The sequence below is a fragment of the Sciurus vulgaris genome (assembly GCF_902686455.1).
Source record: "Sciurus vulgaris genome assembly, chromosome: 3".
Classification (NCBI taxonomy): domain Eukaryota; kingdom Metazoa; phylum Chordata; class Mammalia; order Rodentia; family Sciuridae; genus Sciurus; species Sciurus vulgaris.
In genome coordinates, this window is record NC_136463.1 from 53,480,015 (window position 1) to 53,502,135 (window position 22,121).

At 41.4% G+C, this 22,121-nt stretch overlaps 1 protein-coding gene across 6 annotated transcripts in view; it reads right to left on the reverse strand.

Moving 5' to 3' along the window:
- NDEL1 (nudE neurodevelopment protein 1 like 1) overlaps nucleotides 1–22,121 on the reverse strand; it is a 54,476-nt gene that overhangs the window by 27,011 nt on the left and 5,344 nt on the right. For 2 of the 6 annotated variants that reach the window (XM_079133078.1, XM_079133077.1), the window contains exon 1: nucleotides 5,495–5,667. The exons of 1 other annotated variant lie outside the window; for it this stretch is intronic. The gene's annotated coding sequence lies outside the window, so the exon portion shown is untranslated. Of the gene's footprint in view, nucleotides 1–1,276; nucleotides 1,598–5,494; nucleotides 5,673–22,121 lie in introns of those variants that run through there. 3 more of the 6 variants (XM_079133073.1, XM_079133076.1, XM_079133075.1) reach the window with 3 other exon arrangements.

Here is a 22,121-nt window from a genome sequence, read left to right on the forward strand (position 1 = left end):
GTAGAGAACCTGAAATTCATTTAACACAATCCACTTGTGAAGATACGGCAAGAACTCAGTCACAGATAAGAATATAGAACTTCAGGGATTGGGGCTGTAGCTCAGTGGTAGAGCACCTGCCGAGCACACATGAGGCACTGGTTCAATAACTCCTCAGAGTCGTTGTCTAAGTTTCCTTGAAGGGAGGAACCTATTTTAACTCTCCATCTGTCTAACTCTGCATCATGCACAACCAGAAGAATGAGAAGTTATACTCCATTTACGTATGATGTGTCAAAATGCATTCTACTGTCATGAATAACTAATTAAAACAAATTTTTTAAAAAGTGTACCCAATTTAAAAAAAAAAAAAAAAAAACAGCAGCTGATTATAAGCTCAGGGGCACTGGTTCCTGATTTTGAATATATGCTACCATTTGAACTCTGGCAACTGTGTATCAATGAGCAATTCTAATGTTCAGTTTCTAGTACACAATCCAATAAATCATAGTTTTGCAAAATGTTATGAAGACCAGGGACGACTTAGGAAGCAATGTTCAGCTACCACCAACTCTGCCTTCCACAAGACATGGTTGAAAGAGGAATGAAAGGTTAAGTCTCTTTAGTTCCTTGATGGCAGGTCCCGCCTTGTTTATAAATTCCTCCACATCACCAGAAACATGAAACCCAGAAGTTCAATAAATATTACTTGAATTGACTTATAATCTCTCTTTCATTATTCCCACTTTCCTTTCAAACCACATTCCTTTATTAATATCTGTATTCCTCCTTCAGGGACAGAGTAAGCAAAGACTTATGACTAGTTTATTTCTACCTCACAATGTACCACCATGTATTAACTCAAGAATAGAAAACCTATCATTCTCAGTTGTATAAAATTATCAGTCTGATGCATGCCAAGTTACATTCAGTCACTTATGTAGGTCCCACATCAAAGAAGGAGCTGATAGAACTTATCAGGGAGAACCTTGGGGAAACTACTGCATACCAGTGGCTTCGATCATGACCCAGCTCTATAATCTTAAAGATAAATGGATAATAGAGAACCACCAGACAAATGGAAAAACACAGTAGCATGAACAAGAAAATCCTAGAACCTACTGAAACTGAGAGGAAAGAGAATTCAGGAAGCAGAAATTTTTTCTCATAGAAGAACTCAGGATGATTACCCTCCCCAGACAGACAGAGACACACAGACACAAACACACACACACACACACACACGTCCTGAGCTAGTTAAAAAAAAAAAGTGGAGGGCATGGGAGAAAAACCTGACCTGGTCAGCATAGGGTATAGCACACAGGGGCTCCAACCCAGGACTGCAATGTAGAGAAGTCCCAAGATGAAGCCTGGTCCATCAGGCCCAGAAAACAGCTCAAACAGGATTGGTTCGGAGAAAAATGGAGAATCCCATAGAACAGACAACATGCCTGAGAAACTGGTAAATCTGTGATTGTGATGAAGGCATATTACTCTGCTATTATAAAAAGAACAACTGAAAACCTCAGGGGTGGGGAAAAAAGGCAACATAAGAAAGTCCTGATCCTTATATAATCTTAAGAATTTCAAATCTAAATTTGTAAATTATTTTATATTACTTTAAGCAACGGCAATAAGTCCCATAACTTAATAATCAATAACAACTTTCCAATTTTTGGTCTTGAATTTGTTGTAAGTTTCTTAACTTGCTATTTTAAGGCTCAAAGTCTTGGCAAACAAGTTTGTATTCTCCTTTTTATACCATTTCTCATTTTTGTAAGCTCTGATAATACCTCTCAGTGTTGGTCTTCTCAAAGTGAATATTTCTTGTTTTTAAGACTATAATCATGAGGTAGTTACCTTAGTCCTTAAATATTTCTCACTGTCATATTCAGATTACCCTTAGATCACATATAAGCTGTGTAGAGCTAAATGAATAGTGCTACTTCAGCATTCAACATTTTATTCACTGGCAGGACAATTTTCTTTTGAATTTTCAGTACTCTTTGTTATTATACAGCACTTGATGATACTGCTGACTTTGTGGTCCATGAACCAGTGTCCTTATGGAAGTTTCTCATGACTGCCTGATGCCTGCTTCGGCATCTAACATTTATTTGAATGTACTATATTTGAACGTGGAACCAATCTTTTGACAAATAAGATCAGGATTGTTTTCATCTACAAATGTTTTTCAAATACCAACTGCAAACATTTCAATTGGGGAGGGGTTTTTGGTTGTTTTCCACCCATGTATATATAGGAGAACCTACTGGCAGTTACTGCTTTGAAGAAGGTTTAGCTAAGTATTGATCCCTGGGGGACACAGCACTGTTTATACCTCTGGGTCCAGTCCTATAAAGTATCCACTTGTTTCTGGCTTTTTTTCTTGAACACGGACATATTCTTAACACAACTATCAACTTTTCTAACCCTATGTTCCCTGATGGCACAGGTTTTAAAATAGTCATTTGCTTGGAAGTTCTTGAGAATCTAGGTTTAGCTCTTATATCCCCTTTGTCCAACTACTTTGGTGTCAAATAATTCCAGCAAAATTATTATAAGCTTTTACTTCATATATGCTTAATTTTCTTTCTGAATCTCATGTGAGCTTAATGTTGACCACAATCTTTTTTAAGAACAGGCTACTTTCATAACTTGCTTCTTGGCCCTTTGAACTATATTATAACCTGTGCCAGATATCTTACTACTAAAATAACCATCATCTTTTCCAGAACAAACCAATTAAAAATGTTTAACCAATGATAAGTCATGGGAGCAGCATAGCATAGTGGTTAAGAGACTAAACCCTGAAGCCAAGCTGCCTGCGTTTGAAATCAGGCTCCTCTACTCACTAGGTGGGTGACCTTAGGCTAGTTACTCAACTACTCAGTGCCCCATTTCCTCACCTGTAAAATGGGGGTAATCACTAAAATGACGTTGTTATGAAGATTAAATGGGTTAACATTTGTAAAGTACTTGTAATACTCCTGGCACACAGTAAACACAGCATATTCACTAAATTATAAAAAAATAAATAAATAAAAACTGGTGGTTCAGTAGTGGACCTTTGAAGTTTAACCACAAAGTAAACAGGTTTCAGAATTTAAAACATGCAAATGATTCCTTAATATTAATTATTTCAGGGAGCTACACTCATATTCCAGTGATACTATCATTACTAAAAATATTTCTAAAAGTTCTTTTGGAATAGCCTTTATGAGCCAGACTAAGAACTAAGCAAAAAGTTCCATGGTCATACCTCTTATTTACTGCTTTATAACTAGTACAATTCTGCTTGACTCTAATTTTATTCATCAGACTTACCCTTTCAAATATAAGATTCTTTACAAAAACAAAAATGTGCTACCACTGCAGATATTCACAAGACTGTTTTCAGGGGCGGTAAAGACGGTGTGTTCAGTCTGCCTCAAGTTACATTGGGAGGATATGTTCACTGTCATTTGAAACTATGTAATTGGAGATATTAAGGGTACAGAAAGTTAGCCAATATAAAAAAAAAAAAAAAAAAACACTGCTGAAAAATTACTCAAACAGTACCACCGATAATTTTCTGACACTGAAATGAAGGCAGATAATTAGATATTCTCTGGTTCCCCCAATCTTCCCTTAATTCTGTGTCTCTCACAGGTTTGAAATATGAGTCTCAAAATTACAATTTTGACATCAGGCATTATTATACCCTATATGACCTTCAGATACCTAACAGACAACCCACTTGGGTTTAAAATAGCCTGTCCAAAATGCCTTATTTACAAGGAAATTACTCTTTGTACAATAGTAAGAAAATCTATTTTATATGATACAGTGTTCTTGTTAACAACTGTAAAGTGAAGAGTTCTTTTGGGAACACACACACACCACCCCCGTAGATAATACACAACAGTTTACTAAAATTCTTTTACTTCTCCCAAAGGTGACATTTACAGAATTGTTAACTTTTCAAAGTCAATCATTTTATAAGGTGTCCCTTTTGGTTACATAAGAAGCAATTTTAAGCTTGAGTAATCAAATTTATTTTAGCATGGTTTAAAATGAAAAAAGTTTTGCAGACGTCATTAAAGCAAGATTTAAGTTTTAATTAAGGCTTCTATGTATTTCAAATGCTCCTTTAACCAACTTCAACTTATTTAATTTTTAAAAAGTCAAAAAAAGTTACAGGTTCAGACGACTTAGCTACTTCTGTTTGAATCAGGTCAATCTCTAACAACAAAAAAGATTATTTGTTGTTATTGTTGTTCCTTGCATGCTCCAATTTTAAGTAATAATAATTTTAATAATAGTTCTGAATAGATACCATTCACTCACTGTCCCTTTGTTTCTCTAACCTATGACTTAACGATGCATTTTGCCCCATCAACTTCAGGATTTAGCAAAGTCATAACCCTATCTCTTTTTAAGTGCACTGAAAGCAATTTATCAGGCAAAATAACCAGCCATCCATGAATACGCTTCAGAGTACGATTTTTTTTTTTTTTCTCATAACTGAATAGTTCTTATTTAGGTAATTCTGCCCAAAAATAGTTGAATAAATCATCTGTTAGGTTTTGGTATATCTTTGGCAAGTAAAATTTTTCTGCCTTGCCTTCTAGCTGAAAAGGTTATAAAAATACCACAAAAAGAAACTCAGAACCCAAAGCCTAGATATGTAAACTCTGATTCAATCTGCATCTCTCACCAGTCGGCTGAAACCAAGTATAAATCACTTACTTGCCCCCAACCTGGGCTCAATTTCCCCATCCAGCAAATGGCAGTAACAGCAACCGTCACAACATCAGGTTTCAAAACAGATAACAAATGTGGTGAAATGCGTGAAGGCGCTACAGGAATGTAATAATCATTAGTGAAAGAACCTTCACTTTCTTGGCAAAACTTAAAGGGTTACTTCGTCGCTTACCAGAAAAAAAGGAAGCAAACACAAGCAACCTGAACCGGTTGGTGACACTTTGCAGAACTCCAAGGGGGGAGATTAGCAGTTTGGGGCGGGGAGTCACCGGAATGCCAATCTGAGGCCAACGTGGGCTGATCCCGCTCTCGCCCCCAGCAGGAAAGAGGCGCTGGGAGATCAAAATCCAACCAGGCGCCCAATAACACCTCACAGGTGAAAGAATTTTGAGAAAGGTGGAGAGGGAGGGCAAGGCGCGCTGCTGCCACCTCCGACTGAGCCACTCCTTGCGCCACCAGCGCCCTGGCCCACGGTGCCACGTCCCGGCCTCCGTCCCCACCCTAAGACTCGAGCACATCTTCTGGAAGCCACCGGGTTCGCTCCCTTGCAGGCGCCCCTGGTGGGCCACACCTCGGACCAGGGCAGGGAGGGGACAGTTAGAGCGGTTGGTACAGTTGACCCCGGACTGGCCGCCCCAGAACCAAGCCCTGGCTGGTTCCGGCGGAGCCTCAGATACAGCCCCTAGGCTGGTCAGGCTCCCCAGGGGAAGGCCTCGGCGCTGCCAGCCCGGTTCCAGCCCCTCGGAGCAGCCCCGCACGGCAGACTCACCTCCAATATGTCAAAAGCGCATGTTCGCCGCCGCTCGACCGACGTCTCTGCACCGCTGGCCTGGCCAGGCCCGCCCAGCCGCTCAGCTCCGCTCCCCTCCGCAGCCCTGAGCTCCACTCCACGCACCTCCGCGCCCGGCTCCTCCCCGACACGTCAGGGACTGCCTGGGTGTCCGAGGCCATTCTGTGACGCACGGGGGCGGAGTTCAGAGCATGCGCAGGAGTACACGGGCGTGCAGGGCGGGGCTGTGGCGGGGCTGGCGTCATAGGGGGCCGGCCGGATCCGGCGCGCTGATGTCAGGTCGGCGGCTCCTTCTGCGCAGGCGCTTTCGCACCACACCCCCACCACCCCACAGAGTAGTGGGTTTTAGATCACTGAGATTTCCAGAAGCTCTGTCATTGGAGAAAATGGTGCCCTAGGCAACTGGGAGAGGGTAACAGGGCTTAGCGGGTACTAGCTCAGAACGGAAACATGAGGATGAACAACTGCTCAAGAAGTGGAAGCTTGAAGGAAGAAAGACGTTTAAAAAACAATTTTAGGAGCTTTTGCTTTATCATGTATCAAATTTTAATGCTCTTAGGATTGCTTTTGTGGGGTTTCTGGACACAATAATTGTAAGATATGGAAAATGACAAACTCCAAAATAATGTGGCCTGGGAAGAGGGAGCGAGGAAGAAGGCAGCAAATACATTGATAACATTGATCCTTTCCCAGTGACAATCCCTGGGAAGGAGATATCCATCAAGTCTAAAATGGCAATATCTGGGAGGAAGCCAAAGCATTGATCCTTCCTCAAATAGATCCTTTCCCAGTAACAGTACAATGTAACCCTGAAAGGAAAGAGATAAGCACTGAACGCGAACCCCCAGACCCGTCATCATTCCCCAAGTAAAAACATTGCCCAGTAAAAACAAATTTCAAATTCTTGCAGCCTGTTTCCTGAGTGCCCAAACTAACACATTCTGTCAATAATTAAGTCACTTCGCAGTGTAGCATATATAAACACAGATTCCTCTTTGCTGTGTGGCTCATTTTCCATCAGGAAAGTGTATCCACCAGATGCATGACTCCACTGCTGAATAAAGGCTTTGTTGATCAGTGAAGTTTGTACAGACTTGGTCATTTTGGTACCTATCCCATGATACCAAATAATAATAACAATAACATGTAAGACACACCTCAAGGTGAGAGCAAGTTGAGCCTAGGAGGCCCAGTTATGTTTTTGAGGGAGAGGGACATAAACAGAACCAATGTAAGAGGAATTATAAGAAGTACCCAAATCAGTGAAGATCAAAGAAGGGATTAAAGAGGTTTGTGGGAAGGATAGTACCTTGAACTGGACTCTGACGGATACAGGCTGAAAAAAGTGATAATAGTAACTCACTATTGTACAGTTTGTACATACTAGCAATTGTGCTAAGTATTTGGTCAGCATTATTTCATCCACACAATGACCCCATGAGATAGGTATCATTATTCCCATTTTACAAATGAGGAAACAGACTCATCAAGATGAAGCTGCCCAAGGTCACTCAACTAGAAAGAGGAGGATTCAAGATTCAAGTTCACACAGACTGAATTTTTAACTCCAGAAAACACACTATTATCCATTACGATTATGACAAGAGAGGAAATATACCACCACTTATTGACTAGAGCTACGTGCTTTACCTACATCACCTCCACCAATCCTCAAAACAAACAGGCTGGAGTTATTACCCAAAAAGATCTTATTCCCAAGGCCAGTGACCGGGGGCATCCTGGAAGATCACTCAGTCTCTGGGGCTCTGCTTCCCTAGCTAAAGTTCTGCTTTGGCTGATGAGATCACCAGGCAGGGAGGTGATTAATGAAGGCTTTCCTGTAGTCCTGGTGCCAAGACGGAACAGTTCCACCCCAAGAGGAAAAAATAAAGGCTGCAGCTCTTGTCCTTGCCTCCTGGCTGAGGTAGTAGGAAATGCACTGAGTCACCTAATGGCAGACCAGGCTCCTCAGAAAATGTTGACATTAACTTCCAGGCCACTGTCTCTTGCACACAGCCTGGACCTAAAAGAGTTGTTTGTCAAGATCAGTGTGTTGGTCCCATTTTAGTGAATGGGCAATGCATGGCAGGGCTCTCAGCCTTGCATTGATCTCCTTCATCCAGGCTGGTTGATATTTCTCCCTGGGAGATGCACCCTGAGGCTGAAGAGGGTAAATAACATTCAGAAGCTTTGCCCCACCCCCTGCTTCCTATATGCCAAATCCAAGAAAAATAAAGTACAAAGGAAGATGGAAGGCAGCCTCAGAAGGAAGAAGTGATAAAATCAGCCTTGTGAAGGTAGAAAAGGTAAATGAGGGCTGTTCCACTCTTCTCCCTTCACAAACCATTAGGAAGGGTTTGCTGAGGTCTTTCTTGCATTGAGCCAAAGAGGTCAATATCACCATCCCTGAAAACATGCACAATCATCTTATCACCTGCCACGAACTCTGAGATACAGGAAACAGAGACTGACCATGCCATAGGTAAGGTAAGGGTACAAGATCAAACTTTAGCTAATGAGGATGCTGGACTTTGTCCACATCATACACTTCCAAAAGGTGATACAGTACACACAGGCCTGCTATTTCTGAGGAGATGAGGTGAATTCAACTCTCCATTGGATCACATGAGTAAATACCTTAAAATCAGAGCCTTGATTTAAACTAATCTCTCTATATTTCTTTGGCAAGCATTTTTGCTAAGTGTTAAGGGCATAGATAAATCTTGGCAAGAGACAACTAGCTGGTTGCTAATGGTCTTCTGTATATTCCTACCAGATGTTCTACCACTAACTCCATTTTTACGTCTAAATCTCAAAAAGCATCCTTTTGCTTCCATTGAAATTTCCAAAACATTTTTTATTTCTATCAATGGTGCCATTATTCTTTCAGTCACTGAGGCACAAGCTCTCCTCAAATCATCTGTAATTATCTACTCACCACCTCTCCCCCGCGAATCATCTTGTATTTCACTCATGTGGTCACCAAGTTGCAATGATTTTCCTTCCAAAAACTCTCTCAAATCCATTAATTTCCCAGTTCCTTTCTCCTGCATCTTCCCTAGTCCAAAATCTCCTATTTAGCCACACCTCCTTTCCCAAATTTTTCTCCTGGGAATTTCTTCTTGTTCCTGCCCAGATGCCACACATGGCCATCAGAATAGTGTTTCTAAAATTCCATTGTGGTCACTAGCTCCAGTCCACACAGCTCCGAGCAGGGCACACACTGGGCCACCCCCAGAAAACCTGCGCAATGGTCCTGGGCCCACCTCTTCTCAGGGCCCTGAAGGGCATGGGCCTCCTTGCCTCCTCCCCCAAGGCCTGCATCGGTGTGTTCATCAAGGAAGAGGACAGATGTGGACTGACTTGCCCCCTGGTAAGGCCATGCTGGAGTTTTGAGACAGGTTCTTGCTGAGTCACCCAGGTTATCCTCACATTTGTGACCCTCCTGCCTCAGACTCCCAAGTCACTGGCATTACAGGTGGTGCTGGGATTGTTAAATTTCCAAGATGTGACTAACATCCATCCAGCCAGGGATGAGAGGCACTGCCCAGGCTTCAAGGACCAGCGGCATCAGCCCATTCACTACAGCAGAGCAGAGACCAGGAACCATGGGCATGGTATAGCCCAGAGCCCGCCGAGCTCCTCCAGGAACCATGGAGACCTCGCAGATCCTCGGCTGATGCGCGCAGGGTGCAGAGCCTTCCTTTGCTCCTCACTCCCTGAGTATCATATGCTCCTGTCTAAAACGAATTTGCGTCTGAACCCTTGCTTCATGCCAGTCTTCAAATCCACCTTCAGCTGCAATCACCGAGTTCCAGGAAACCACAGGTCCTGCTCCCTTCCCATCTCCAAGGAGTTCCACACAGAGGGGGCACCATACCAACGGAAGGGTTGGTGGCTACGCACTCTATTTTTTTTTTTTTTAATATATCAAGATAGAAGCTGGTAGCAATTGTTCTCCGTGGGTTTTCTTTTCTTTTTTTTTTTTTTTTTTTTTTCCTCGAAAGATAGGAAGTGGAGCTGGGAAGGAAAACATGACTTCATTTAATCTTTTGACCAAAACCTTCACAGTGTCTTCATGGCTGTAAAGTACACAACTGGGCTGCAGTTGGTAGAATTTTTCCTGTAGGTGTTTTCTGGAGAAAGCCACCTACCTACACTGCAGCACCAGCGCTCTGGAAAGACGGGCGCTGCCCTTCCACTAGTCTCCTTGCTGGTGAGAAATGGACTTCCTGACCTTTCATGGCACATGGAACTGCAGCTCGGTGAAAACACGGGTAACTGAGTCCGATTGGAGGACCTTTGCTGACTTGTGCTGAGGGAGTGAATACAGAACCTTGGACAGAGGTCCAAAGTTCAAACCCCACCTCCACTGCTCTCTAGGGTATGTAAGTCTGGGTTCCTCTTCATCTATAAACTGGTCACAGTGATACCTACCTTCCTAGGTTACTGCAAAGCTTTGGAAACTAAGCAAAGCTATCGAATCTTAATGGACTAAGGCATAAGGAGCAAAAATACATCCTATTTGTTGTGGAGAGTGAGTAAGGAGGACAGATGTATAGGGAGTCTCCTGAGGTGAAACTGATGCCACCCATCTACCCTTTAAGGCTTTTTCTTCGATTTGTTTCAAAAATTGTGCAAGCACCAAGCAGGATGTATTCAGTGTCGTGTTGACATGATGGATCCAGAGATCAACTAAGATCGTATGTCTTCTCCACGAGTTCCAGAGTAGAAAGCACATGCTATAACTCTAGTGATCACGGTCCGCGTTGGCTACTGTGGAAGATCAATTCCATTATCCCTATCTTAAAGATGGTAAATCTGAGGCTCAGCGGGTCACGTGGCAAACGTCAACTAATCACAAACACTCAGAGTAAAACCTGAGATGGCTCATGTGAGCCAGGAGGAGGCACAAAGAGGCTCAATGAATTCCAACAGGCAGATCGAGGAGGCTTTGGAAGAATCCACCTTTGAGCGGAGCTACGAAAATGGGTACTATTGAGAAAGAAGCTGAGGTGACCAGGTAGCTTCCAGACAGAGGGACCAGCAGGAGGAGAAGTACAGGGGCTGGGAAGCATCTGAATCCTCGGGACTGTATTGTTTGACAGCTCCCAACTGCTGTACTTCCTCATATCTATTATATACTTCCACGCTTCTTGCATACTGGCTTAAAGAATCTTTTTTTTTTTTTTTTTTTTTTTTTGGTACCAGGAATTGAACCCAGTGGCACTTAACCACTGAGCCACATCCCCAGCCCTTTTTTGTATTTTATTTAGAAACAGGGTCTCGCTGAGTTGCTGAGGCTGGCTTTGAACTTGTGATCCTCCTGCCTCAGTCTCCCAAGCTGCTAGGATTACAGGCATGTACTACTGCACCCAGCTTGCTTAAAGAACTTTGAATATAGATATCAAATATTTAAGTAGCATTCCAGTTTTTCTAGGAACTCTGCACCGGGGCTGCCAACGCAACTTTATAGGTGTGCCCTGCTCTCGGGGAACCACTCAGGGGGCTGCAATTCAGCTGCACTGTTCACCACGATGCACCTGCCCTGTGCGAAGACAGCCTATTCTAGCAAAGAGAACATACAGGACACGGGTAGCACTATAGGTCAGAAAAAGTGAGGAACCCATGCCTTTTAAAACTACTAACTTTTCTTAGATTCTAAGTGTTGAATGATCCCCAAATTGACTCATTTTGGATAAGACTCAAAAAAAAAAAAAAAAAAAGACAACAATCCCCTCTAAGCCAGGGGACCCTAAGATTGTATATGGACACAGGCTGAGTGCATTGAATGATTTGGGGCACATTAGAATGTTGGTACTAGAAGAAAGTGTCCCATCATTAGATCTGTAGTAAGCTTCTGTTGCAAGTACTTAGACTCCAGCTGGGCCTGCAAATATCCAATGGGTAACTAGAAGAGGATAAGAACTTAGACATCTCTGCCTCCATTTTGCACCTGTCTCCTTTGCGCTGAATCAGGAACTTGGACTCCAGAAACAACAGGACTGATTTTTAAACATCTAGTGATGAGTCAAAACTACCCTCCAGCAATGGCAACTTTCTTTATTTTATTTAGTTTTTTATTTTTTTAGTACTCGGGATTTAACTCAGGGGTACTTAACCACTGAGCCACATCCACAGTTGGGGGGGGGGCACCTTTTTTTTTATAATTTACTTAGAGAGACAGGTTCTCCCTAGGTTTCTTAGGGGCTCACTAAATTGCTGAGGCTGACTTTGAACTTGCAATCCTCCTGCCTCAGCCTCCCAGGCTGCTGGGATTATAGGCACCACTGTGCCTGGCTTCAATAACAACTTTCTTACCACCAATAAGGACTGTCTACCCTCTGAACAACACTGAGATAATGATCAACCAGACCACAGTTTGATCAAGACTGATTGGCTGTGCATATCTCTGGTGCCCCTTGTCTTTATAATCTAGAAGTTCATGTCAGTACCCTGAAAACAACTGGAAACTCTGGGTCCCCTTTTTCTTCCCAATACAGCAATATGGATTAAAGTCCTTTCTTGCTTTCACCTTAAAAAATAAATAAATAAATAAATAAATAAATAAAATAAAATAAAATTCCATTGTGTGCAGAGCATCCCTGACTCCAGAACTTCTTTTGGCATCTTGTTACTTTTATGATAAAGTACTAATTATATAATTCGGCATTCAGGGTCCCCAAAGCAACTCAAACCCACTTTTGCATTCTACATTCTAGAGTTCACCTATGTGAATCTAACCAGAGATGGAAGGTTCTTTTCCTCTCTGGGCCTGTCATATTGACTCCCACTTCACCATGCATTATGGCTGCTCCGTGGGCTTGCCCAGTAGCTTATCACTCTGCCTTTTGGAGACTCACTCATATGCTACCTGTTCCAGGAAGACTTCCTGGCTATTCAAAACCACAAAGTGAGCACACCTTCCTCTGAACCCAAGTAGAGAACTTCATAGTTCACCGAAGACTTATTGAACATAGCCTTTTGGTCAGGGAGATATCCAATCTTCCCCCAAGAACCAAAACTCACTGAGTGCAGGAACATGTTGATTGTCCTAATTTCCCCCCAGCAACAGGCACTTGGCAAACATGCATTTAATATGTTGCAATGGAAGTAAAAGAATGAGTCAATGGTTTGATGGCTCTAACTTGAAATGCAAGATTGACAGAACTTTCTAGACAATTCCCCCAAATCCTGGGGGGATGGTGACAATAGATTTTAACTTGTGTGAAAGGCTGAACTTAGGGATGCCAAGCTACAAAAAGAAACTGGGATTTGGGTCATAAGTAATTCTATCTTTTCTCTAGCCCAAATCTTAAATGTAATCTATAGCACCTATAGTCCCCAACATAACATCTTTTGCTTTTATAATTTTAAAATTAGTAATAAAAATAATTATTTCCAATATTTAAAAATAGACACTTGGAGCCCAGCATGGTGGTGCATACCTGAAATCCTAGTAACTCAGGAGGCTGAGGCAGGAGGATCACAAGTTCAAGGTCAGCCTCAGCAACTTAGTGAAACCCTGTCTCAAAATAAAAAATAAAAAAGTCTGGAGATATAGCTCAGCAGCAGAGCACTCTGAGTTAAATCCTCAATACACACCCTCCAAACACACACACATATACACATATACACTTGGGCCTGGAGATAAGAAGTGGTTTCAGAAGAAAAATCTGTCATTCATCAGCTATAAATTTAGTGCTTGCTAGAGGCACTGTTCTAAAGTTTTGAAGATTGAACTATAACTTTAAAAGGCACTTCTCCTCCCCACCCACAGAGCTTATCTAGTGGTGAGGGCAGACAGTAAGCAAATAGACAAATTTATTCCTTATGTCAATTTATTCTTCTTGTATCAAGAAAAATAAACAAGGCCAAAGAACAAAATGAGGCAGAGACTGCTTCCTGAATGAAAATAGGGCTTAATGTTCACAGGATTTTTTTCCTCTATCAAGTTGTCAAGGCTCTTTGAATAAAGGCCTGCAACAAAAATCTGAAATTAAAGAAGAACATAACAAATATGTGCAGATGCCTTAAATAGACAAACATACCTTAGTTTTTCACCAAAGGACCAGACATTCAAAGAGCAGGCATTCAATAAATATTGGTTGGATGAATGACTGGCTAGATAGTCTAAAAAATGCCGAAGTCTTTAGGTTGATGATAAATTTCTCCTTCTATGATTTTCATTGGCAGTTAGTTCATGTTTGATTCATAAATTTCCACTTCTGGTTTGTCCCTAATCCTTGGCTCATGAAGAGAAATGAAGAGCCCAGGCTGGGATATTCCTATACTCCTTTGAAGGGAAAGAAAGTTCCATGTCTTGTCTTTGTTGCATCCTCAGTATCTTCTTGACTAAATGGCATTCACCAACTCCCCAAAGCAGCTCAGGCTCCCCAACCTCAGCTCTTCCATCAAAATTTATCCCTTCAATTGGACACAGTGGTGCATACCTATAATCCCAGCTTTTTGGAAGACTGAGCCAGGAAGGTCACAAGTTCAAGGCCAACCTCAGCAACTTAACAAGGCCCTAAGCAACTTAGAGAGACTCTGACTCAAAAAGTTAAAAAGGATTGGGGATGTAGCTGAGTGGAAAGCACCCCTTGGTTAATCCACAGTACAATGAAAGAAAAGTGGTCCCCTCAGTTTCAAACTGCAATTGGCTGTAAGTCTATTGGATTTGGTGTGTGTGTGTGTGTGGTGTGTGTGTGTGTGTGTGTGTGTGTGTTTGGGGGGGGTGTTTGTTTGGGGGCGGTTTGGAGGGCACTGGGGATTGAACTCAGTGGCATTCAACTACTGAGCCACATCCCCAGCCTTATTTTGTATTTTATTTAGAGATAGGGTCTCAGTGAGTTGCTTAGCACCTCGCTTTTGTTGAGGCTGGCTTTGAACCCACTATCCTCCTGCCTCAGCCTCTGAGCTGCTGGGATTACAGGTGAGTACCACTGCGCCGGCTTTTGTGTTTTTTTTAGGTTTCAAACTTCCTTCCTGTTCCTTCCCCTTTCCACCATGTCTATCTGAGAATGTCACCTGCTTCTGGCCCTTGCACCCCTTACCAGGCAGGTACTTTAAACTCTGCAGGCCTCCAGGTACATCTTTTGTTAAAAGATGGCTCTCAGAGGTAAGAAAAATGACAACAATTTGGGTGGAACCCGTAATAGGTCCTCCTCTGGTTGCTGGTACCTGGAAGGAATAACTGAGGTCTCAAGGGTCTCTGCCCAGTCTTTTCTCTTCTCTTCAACAGAAACCGATATCTCACCACACACCCTGAATCTCCTGGAGTTTGTCCTGATTTCTTCCCCAGCAGCCTACCTGATTGGTGGACTTCCTCCAGATCTGGAACCTCGTGGTTTTCCTGGCTCCAGAACCTCTGTTCTCCCAAACCTGTCTTCACTGTCAGCACTGGCTTCCACCCCAGCCCCTAGAAGGTCACTACTCACACTCCAGAGTAGCATCTGCCTCCCCACGAAAGAATAGCACAATACTCTGAATTGCTAATTTGGTTAACACCTGGCAACCCTAACTGTTGACATCACACCTACATAAACAGTGTGACTATCCCTGGAGAAAAAAAGGATATCTGCTCTCATACCTTTACACAGACAAGGCGGCACCAGGTTCACCTACTCCCAATCCATACTGATGAAATGACAGGGTTGAAAAGAAATGGAATGTTTCTTACTAGCCTGACTGATTGTATCGGCAATTTCAACCTAATTCCCATTACCAGTAATCCAGTGAGTCAGAGTTACTGGGACCAAGATCTTGTATTTAACCACTCCACAAATACTTACTAAGTGCCTAGCGCTGTTCTTAGCCCCAGGGATAGAGCAATTAACAAAAGAAGCTAAGTCTCCTTTGTGAAGGTTTTCTAACGTGAAAGAAGAAAAGGGAAATAGAAGGGAAACAGAAAATAGATAAGTATGAGTAATTTGGGCAGTAATATGTACTAATGAAAAAAAATAGCCAGGCTTTGTAATATTTTGCATATAAGGTGGCATTTAGGGCAGTAGCTCTTACTTATTTATCTCTAGCTCCAATACCTGGCATGTAGCAAGCACTTAACATTTGTTGAATGAATAAAAACTTTCAATGAATGCTTTTAAGTTCTGAATCATTTTTCATTGGTCTCCTCTGCTACTCTTTCTTGCTCCTTTTTTTTCTTTCACCAAAACACTTTCACAATTTATAATTCTAATAAAGAACCTCTGATCTTAAAATGAGCAATAAGAAACAATTGACCAAAAAAAAAAAGAAAGAAAAATACTGGTGGCTAACAAACATACGAATCATATTCCACTTCGGTCCTAAACAAACCCATTCAAAGTAGAATAGCAAAGAGATTCCATATTTCACCCAACACACTTTGAGATTTGGACTACAAAATGTGGAAAACAATACAGAGAAACCAAAAACCAGAAACCAGAAACCTCTTGTAGAGTGCTAAGGAGGTGTGTGACTTGCAGTGAGTTTTTCTGGTAGTCAGATTAGTAGCATGCTATAGTTTGGGTGTAGAATGTCTCCCAAAGGATCTTTTATTGAAAGAATTGCTCCCCAGCCTGTGAGGCTATTGGAAGGCATGGAATATTTAAGAGGTGGAGCCTAGTGGGAAGTCTTAGGTCATTGTGGGGATTTCCTCAAAAGGGATTGTGGGATCCTGGTCTCTCCCTCCCCCTCCCCCTCCCCCCTCCCCCTCCCTCTCTCCCTCTCCCCCCCTCCCTCTCTTATTCTCTTCTGCCCCGCAGCCATGAGGTGAACAGTTTGAATACCACATGCTCCTGCCTTCCCATGATGTGCTGCCCAAACTTCTACAACCAGAGACCTAAAATCAATGAGCCTGCCCTAACATGGACTGATGTCTCCAAAATTTTGAGCCAAAATAAACCTTTTCTCTTTATAAGTTGATTATCTCAGGTATGGTTACAGTAACAGAAAACTGACTAACACAAAATGTGTATCAAAAGCTTTAAAATATGCAATCCCTGTGATCCAATATTCCCCTTCTAGGATGAAGGATGTGTGCAAATATTTATCCAAAGGATGTTCACCAAAGCACTGTTTAGCAAAAAAAAAAAAAAAAAAAAAAAAAAGTAATTGTGATGGGCTGACAGATCTGACTCCATGAGAATGTTATAGGCCAGACTCTAAGGAAAATGACTAAACAGACTCCATCTTGCTCTGAGACTCCATGTTATGTAGGAAATAAGTTTTTCCCACGGGAACACCCCACCTCTGTGCCCATCAGCAGTTACTTAGTGTGACATGTTTAATAATATACAATGGCAACTCCTATGTAGTAACCAATGTACCATGTAAACGGTAATTGTATGGATGTTAGCAACCATTCTTTAGTTTGTATCTAGGTAAGGGTCAGTTTGACCCACTTCCCCCTCTGTCGATGATCTCATGATGTTAGTTTGTAATTTTGAATCAGAGCAACAGACACTTATGATTGATGTGATTTTTGGTATAAGAACCCCTACAACCCTGTGGTCGGGGCTGTTCTCCCAATAGCCATTTTTTGGGGGCATTGTGTGAGACAGTCAGCTGGCCAGCTTAATAAAGACTCTCAAATTCGGACTTCTCAGTGGTGATCGGTCTGTTCTTAAGTTGCGCCCCATAACAGTAATGACCTAAAGGATTGATGAAGTGGAATCATATGATAGCTACACAATGTAATAGTATGCAATATTACAGAAGAGTATTAACAATGAAAATGTTCACAATATGCAGGTGAATAAAGCAGTTGACTCAATATGCATAGGATTCCATTTCTGCAAAATAGAAAAATGCATATACATTGCATATTAGAAAAAGAGCCTGGAAATAAAGACACCAAAATGATGTTAACAGTGATCATCTCTGGAAGATGAAATCACAAGATAATATTCCCTTTCTCTCTCTCTCTCTCTCTTTCTCTCTCTCTCTCTCTCTCTCTCTCTCTCTCTCTCTCTCTCTCTATCTCTTCCTTCCTTTTCCTTTTCTGCATTGTGACCAAAAATATATTAAATGTATACTTTTTTAAAGTTTTGGGTATTGAACCCAGGGCTTTGTGCGTGTGAGGCAAGCACTTTACCAACTGAGCTATATCTCCAGTCCCTAAAGTTTAAAAAAATAAAAATGCAACCAAACTTAACAAAACAAGATAATTTCCTTAACATTCTTTGCAAATGATCTAAACCATTTCCCAAACCTATATATTTAGGTCTTTTTTAATCTAGCCTTTGAGCCAAGTGACTCCAGTAGCTAGAACAGTAACCCAGGTACTCCTATCAATAATGTTGAATGGGAAGGCTCTCAATTCTGTGGCCAGAATCATAAGAATCTTCTTCTACGACTCCTTAATTAGTCCAACCTGATGTTATATACGATTCTCTCCTATAAACATATATGCCGATTATACAGACATAAAATTTCTACCCTGCAATCTTTTCAACTTCAGATCTTTTAAATATCTATTAACTGACCCAAATGGAGCACTGAATGGTTGATTCACCTGGGACATGAACCATAGCTAATCAGGAAGGTAAGGATTGCTTCTTGGGGATAAGGGTGAAGGGTCACTTATTGTCTTATTGTCTAGAAAGAGAGCAATGATACCCCAACCATTTATAATTATAGCTTAATAGGGTAAAGTGACAGTCTATGAGATCTCAAGAGGGAATTTCACTCTACTTTTCATCAATTCCTATATGATATAACATGAATCTGTAATACAACACAATGTTCACTTGGAAGATTAGAAGAGGGTTTTGTGACCTTGACATGGGAAACCTTGTCTGCTTATAATAGGGAGACTGGGCCTTATTCAGGTGTTCGTAACAGAGGCCAATTTTGCCTCATGAATGCTGAATTGCAGAAATGAAACACCCCAGGTGTCATGTTAATCACAGTAAGATGTTCCTTCTATAAAAAGAAAACAAGCGTCCCTCTGGAGGTGAGCAGGCCAGGAAGAGAGAAGATACTCACTTAAGGGCTGGGGGATGGGGGCAGGGGAGACCTTTCTCCAATCATGTTGCTGTTTCAACAATTCTCTAAAGATGGTGTGTTAACAGGATGGTTATTAAAGCACTGATAAAAAGATATTAGAGAAAGCAGTGTAACAGCCACAGGCTCAGACACATTCAGAGGGTAATCAAAGGTTGGCAGATCTACCCTCCACCCACAAAGATGCAGGCCCCACCCCTTTTGGGGCTCACGCTCTGGTGTGAGAACACCAGCCTGTGCCAGATGCTATTCTCTACCTCCACCTTCAGATCTCAGCTGTTAGCCAAATCAGCCTCATCACTGATGATTTTGTTCATCTGGCCCTCAGTTTCTTCATGTGTAAAATGAGCAGGTTGAACCAGATAACAATTATTGACAGTGCCCATGAGTCAGGGCCTATCCTGTCATCTACCCAAGAATCCTTCTGGTGGGACTGAGAGACATGTCCAGTCTGACAAACATGATGGCAGGAGTCAGCCCTCTCTTAAGTGGGTGAGGCTGAGTGACCAAGGATAGTCTTATTCATGCTAGTGCTCCTTTCTCTGTCCTACAGAATTGCTGAGCTTGCATAAAGTATCACATCAAGAGCTTCTAATGTCCCCTGGATTCATTTCCTGTGGTTGATGTAACAAATTACCACAAACTTGGTGGCTTAAAACAATACAGATTTATTCTCTTACAGTTTTGGGAATCAGAAATCCAGGATGAGGCTTACAGAACTAAAATCAGGGTTGGTTCCTTCTGAAGGCTCCCGGGAAGAATCAGTTTCTTGCTTCTGCCAGTGACTAGAAGACCACTGGCTTGGCTGGTGGCTGCATGGCTACAACAGCTGCTGCAGTCACCACTTCACCTGCTCTGACTCTCATCTTCCTAACTCCCTCCTTGGACCCTTTGATTACCTTGGGCCCACCCATGTGATCTGGAATCATCCCCCCATCTCAAAATCATCAACTTAATCAGATATGCAAAGTCCCTTTTGCCATATAGGAAAATACAAAGATTCTGGAGACTAAGGTATGGACATCTTCAGGGGCTATTATTCTGCCACCCAATTCTGTTGCTCCAGTTCCGTGTACCACCTGCATGATATTTGCCACTTCGGCATGTCATCTTCAAATTTTTCTCTGAAATCAGCTCACCTTCCTAAAGATGAACTTAAATCCCTCATTCTCCTTCTCCTAAATAATCATGTCTATGAAACCATGGCATTGACTGCTGCTCATATTTGCCTGATATTCCTTATAATTAATATATAACCATTATTATTTCACATGTTCATCTCTGTACCATCTAAATCACTCTGCATGCCACCAGTAGTACACAAACCACCCTGTAGGGAACAATAATAGAATCCAGCCTCCTGATTTTACCCAATTTCTCCAAGAATGTACACCAACAAATTTGAGTTACACCCACAATTTCTTCCTCCTGTCTCACACTCATTAATCACAACTTGAAAGGACGTCAGCTCTTTCTTAATGGCATCCCTAACACCGATGATTCATACAATCTTACTTCCCTTTCTTTTACACTCATGGATATCCAGTCTCAATTTGTATTTGGAGAGTGGGTTTTTTTGTCAATCAATATTCATGCATCTGACTTATCTGTGTTTAACAGTAGCCTGTTTACTTGACCCACATCTGGACAGTGGCCAGGCCCTGGGGAAGAATAAACTAAAAAGGGAGGTCAGTGACCAGCGGTGACTTTGTACTATGCCCTTTGGCGTCTATCCCAGCTGCAGATTGAACTTTGAAACCACTTTTGAGAAGGCAGAGTTCTATCTATACACAGAGTGTGGGATGACATAATTATCCTCTTCTTACATAACACTCACCATGCAATAAAAATAGCTAGCATTTATTGCATACTTAGTGTGAGACAGGCCCTATGATAAGTGTTTTACAAATAACCCGTTCACAATAATCCTATGAAGTAGCTATTAGTGGTCCCATTTTACAGATGAGAAAACCCAGTTTCAGAGACATTAAGCAACTTGTCCAGGATCACACAGCCAGTGTGACGAAGCTGGTATTCAGAGAAGCTCAGAGGTAAAAGAAAAATGGAAAATATCTGACAAATGAGAGAACTGAGATGTTGAGCAACCTTCCCAACAACACAAATTTAGTGTTAGACTCAGGCAGAATTCAGATCATCAATTCTCAAATCAATCCTTTCCTTTAGATTTCCATTTTTCTTTTGTTCTTTCTTTTTTTTTTTTTTTTTTTTTTTTTTTCCTTTTCTTTTCTTTCCCAGTACCAAGGATTGACCCTAAGGGTGGTTTACCACTGAGTCACATTCCCAATCCTTTTTATTTTTTGAAACAGGGTCCCACTAAGTTGCTGAGGCTGACCTAGAACTTGTGATCCTCCTGCCTCAGTTTCCCAAGACTCAAGGATTACAGGGGTGCACCACTAAGCCCAGCCAATTTTATCTCTTTTAGGTTATTATTTCTTAGGTGATTTTTTTTTGATGCCTGCCTAATCTGTTACTTTTTTCTCATCATTTCATATATCAGTCCTTTCTCCATGTTTTTGTCTTTTATCATTTTCCCTCTAGGGGAAAGCTGTGGAGGTACCTAAGGAGAGTCCCACAATGACCCTTCTCCTTTCCTCCTTCTAACAAGGAAAAAAACATGGAAAGTGCTAGAAAATCTTCATGAATCTATATTCACTAATTTTGAATTAGTAATAATTTAACCAGAAAAGAATTAAAGTTTACCTTTATCTTCCTTCCCTCCTAAAAAAGAAATTGCTAAGCACATACTTCATGGAAACAAGATTTAAGTGGGGTCATGATTTAGAGGAACTTGTTAATGAAAATTTTAACCCAGCAAGAACCTGAAGGCAGGTCAGTAAGGGATTGGCTAAATCAATGATCATATATGCATGCAATGGAATATTATGCAGTTGCTACAGACACTATCATAGGACCACATACACTGATATGAGAACAAATCATGGTTTAGTAAATTAAAAGTATGAATACAAAAGAAAATGGCTCCACTTTTATTTTTATAAATATATACCCACAGAAAAAAAAGACTGAAAGGAAATATTTATAAGAGGTGCCTACCTTTCAATGAGTTATACATTCTTTTTTGTATTTTCCCAATTTTATACAGTAAACACATTATTTTTTATAATTCAAAGGATGAAAATCATCAAAAATTTTAGACACAGTCACTAAGAATCACTATTTTCCAGCCGGATGTTATGGCATATGCCTGTATTCTCAGAGACTCAGGAAACTGAGCAAGGAGGATTGCAAGTTTGAGGCCAGCCTTGGCTACTTAGCGAGGCCCTAAGCAACTTAGCAAGAACGTGTCTCAAAATAAAAAACAAGAAGGCTGGAGATGTGGCTCAATCCCCAGAACCAAGAAAAAAAAACAAAAACAGAATTGCTTTTTTCTAAAGTCTGTTCTCTGAGTCTGAACACATAAGAAAATGAAAGATCAACCATAAACCATAAACCTCTTTACAGAGTTGGCCATGCATTTGTAACTTAACAATTCTCCTGCCCCAGTAGAAAAATGAGCAATAGATATACATGGGTAAAAAATAAAAGAAATACAAATGGCCAATAACCAGGTCCTCAACCATGACACTAATAACTTTTA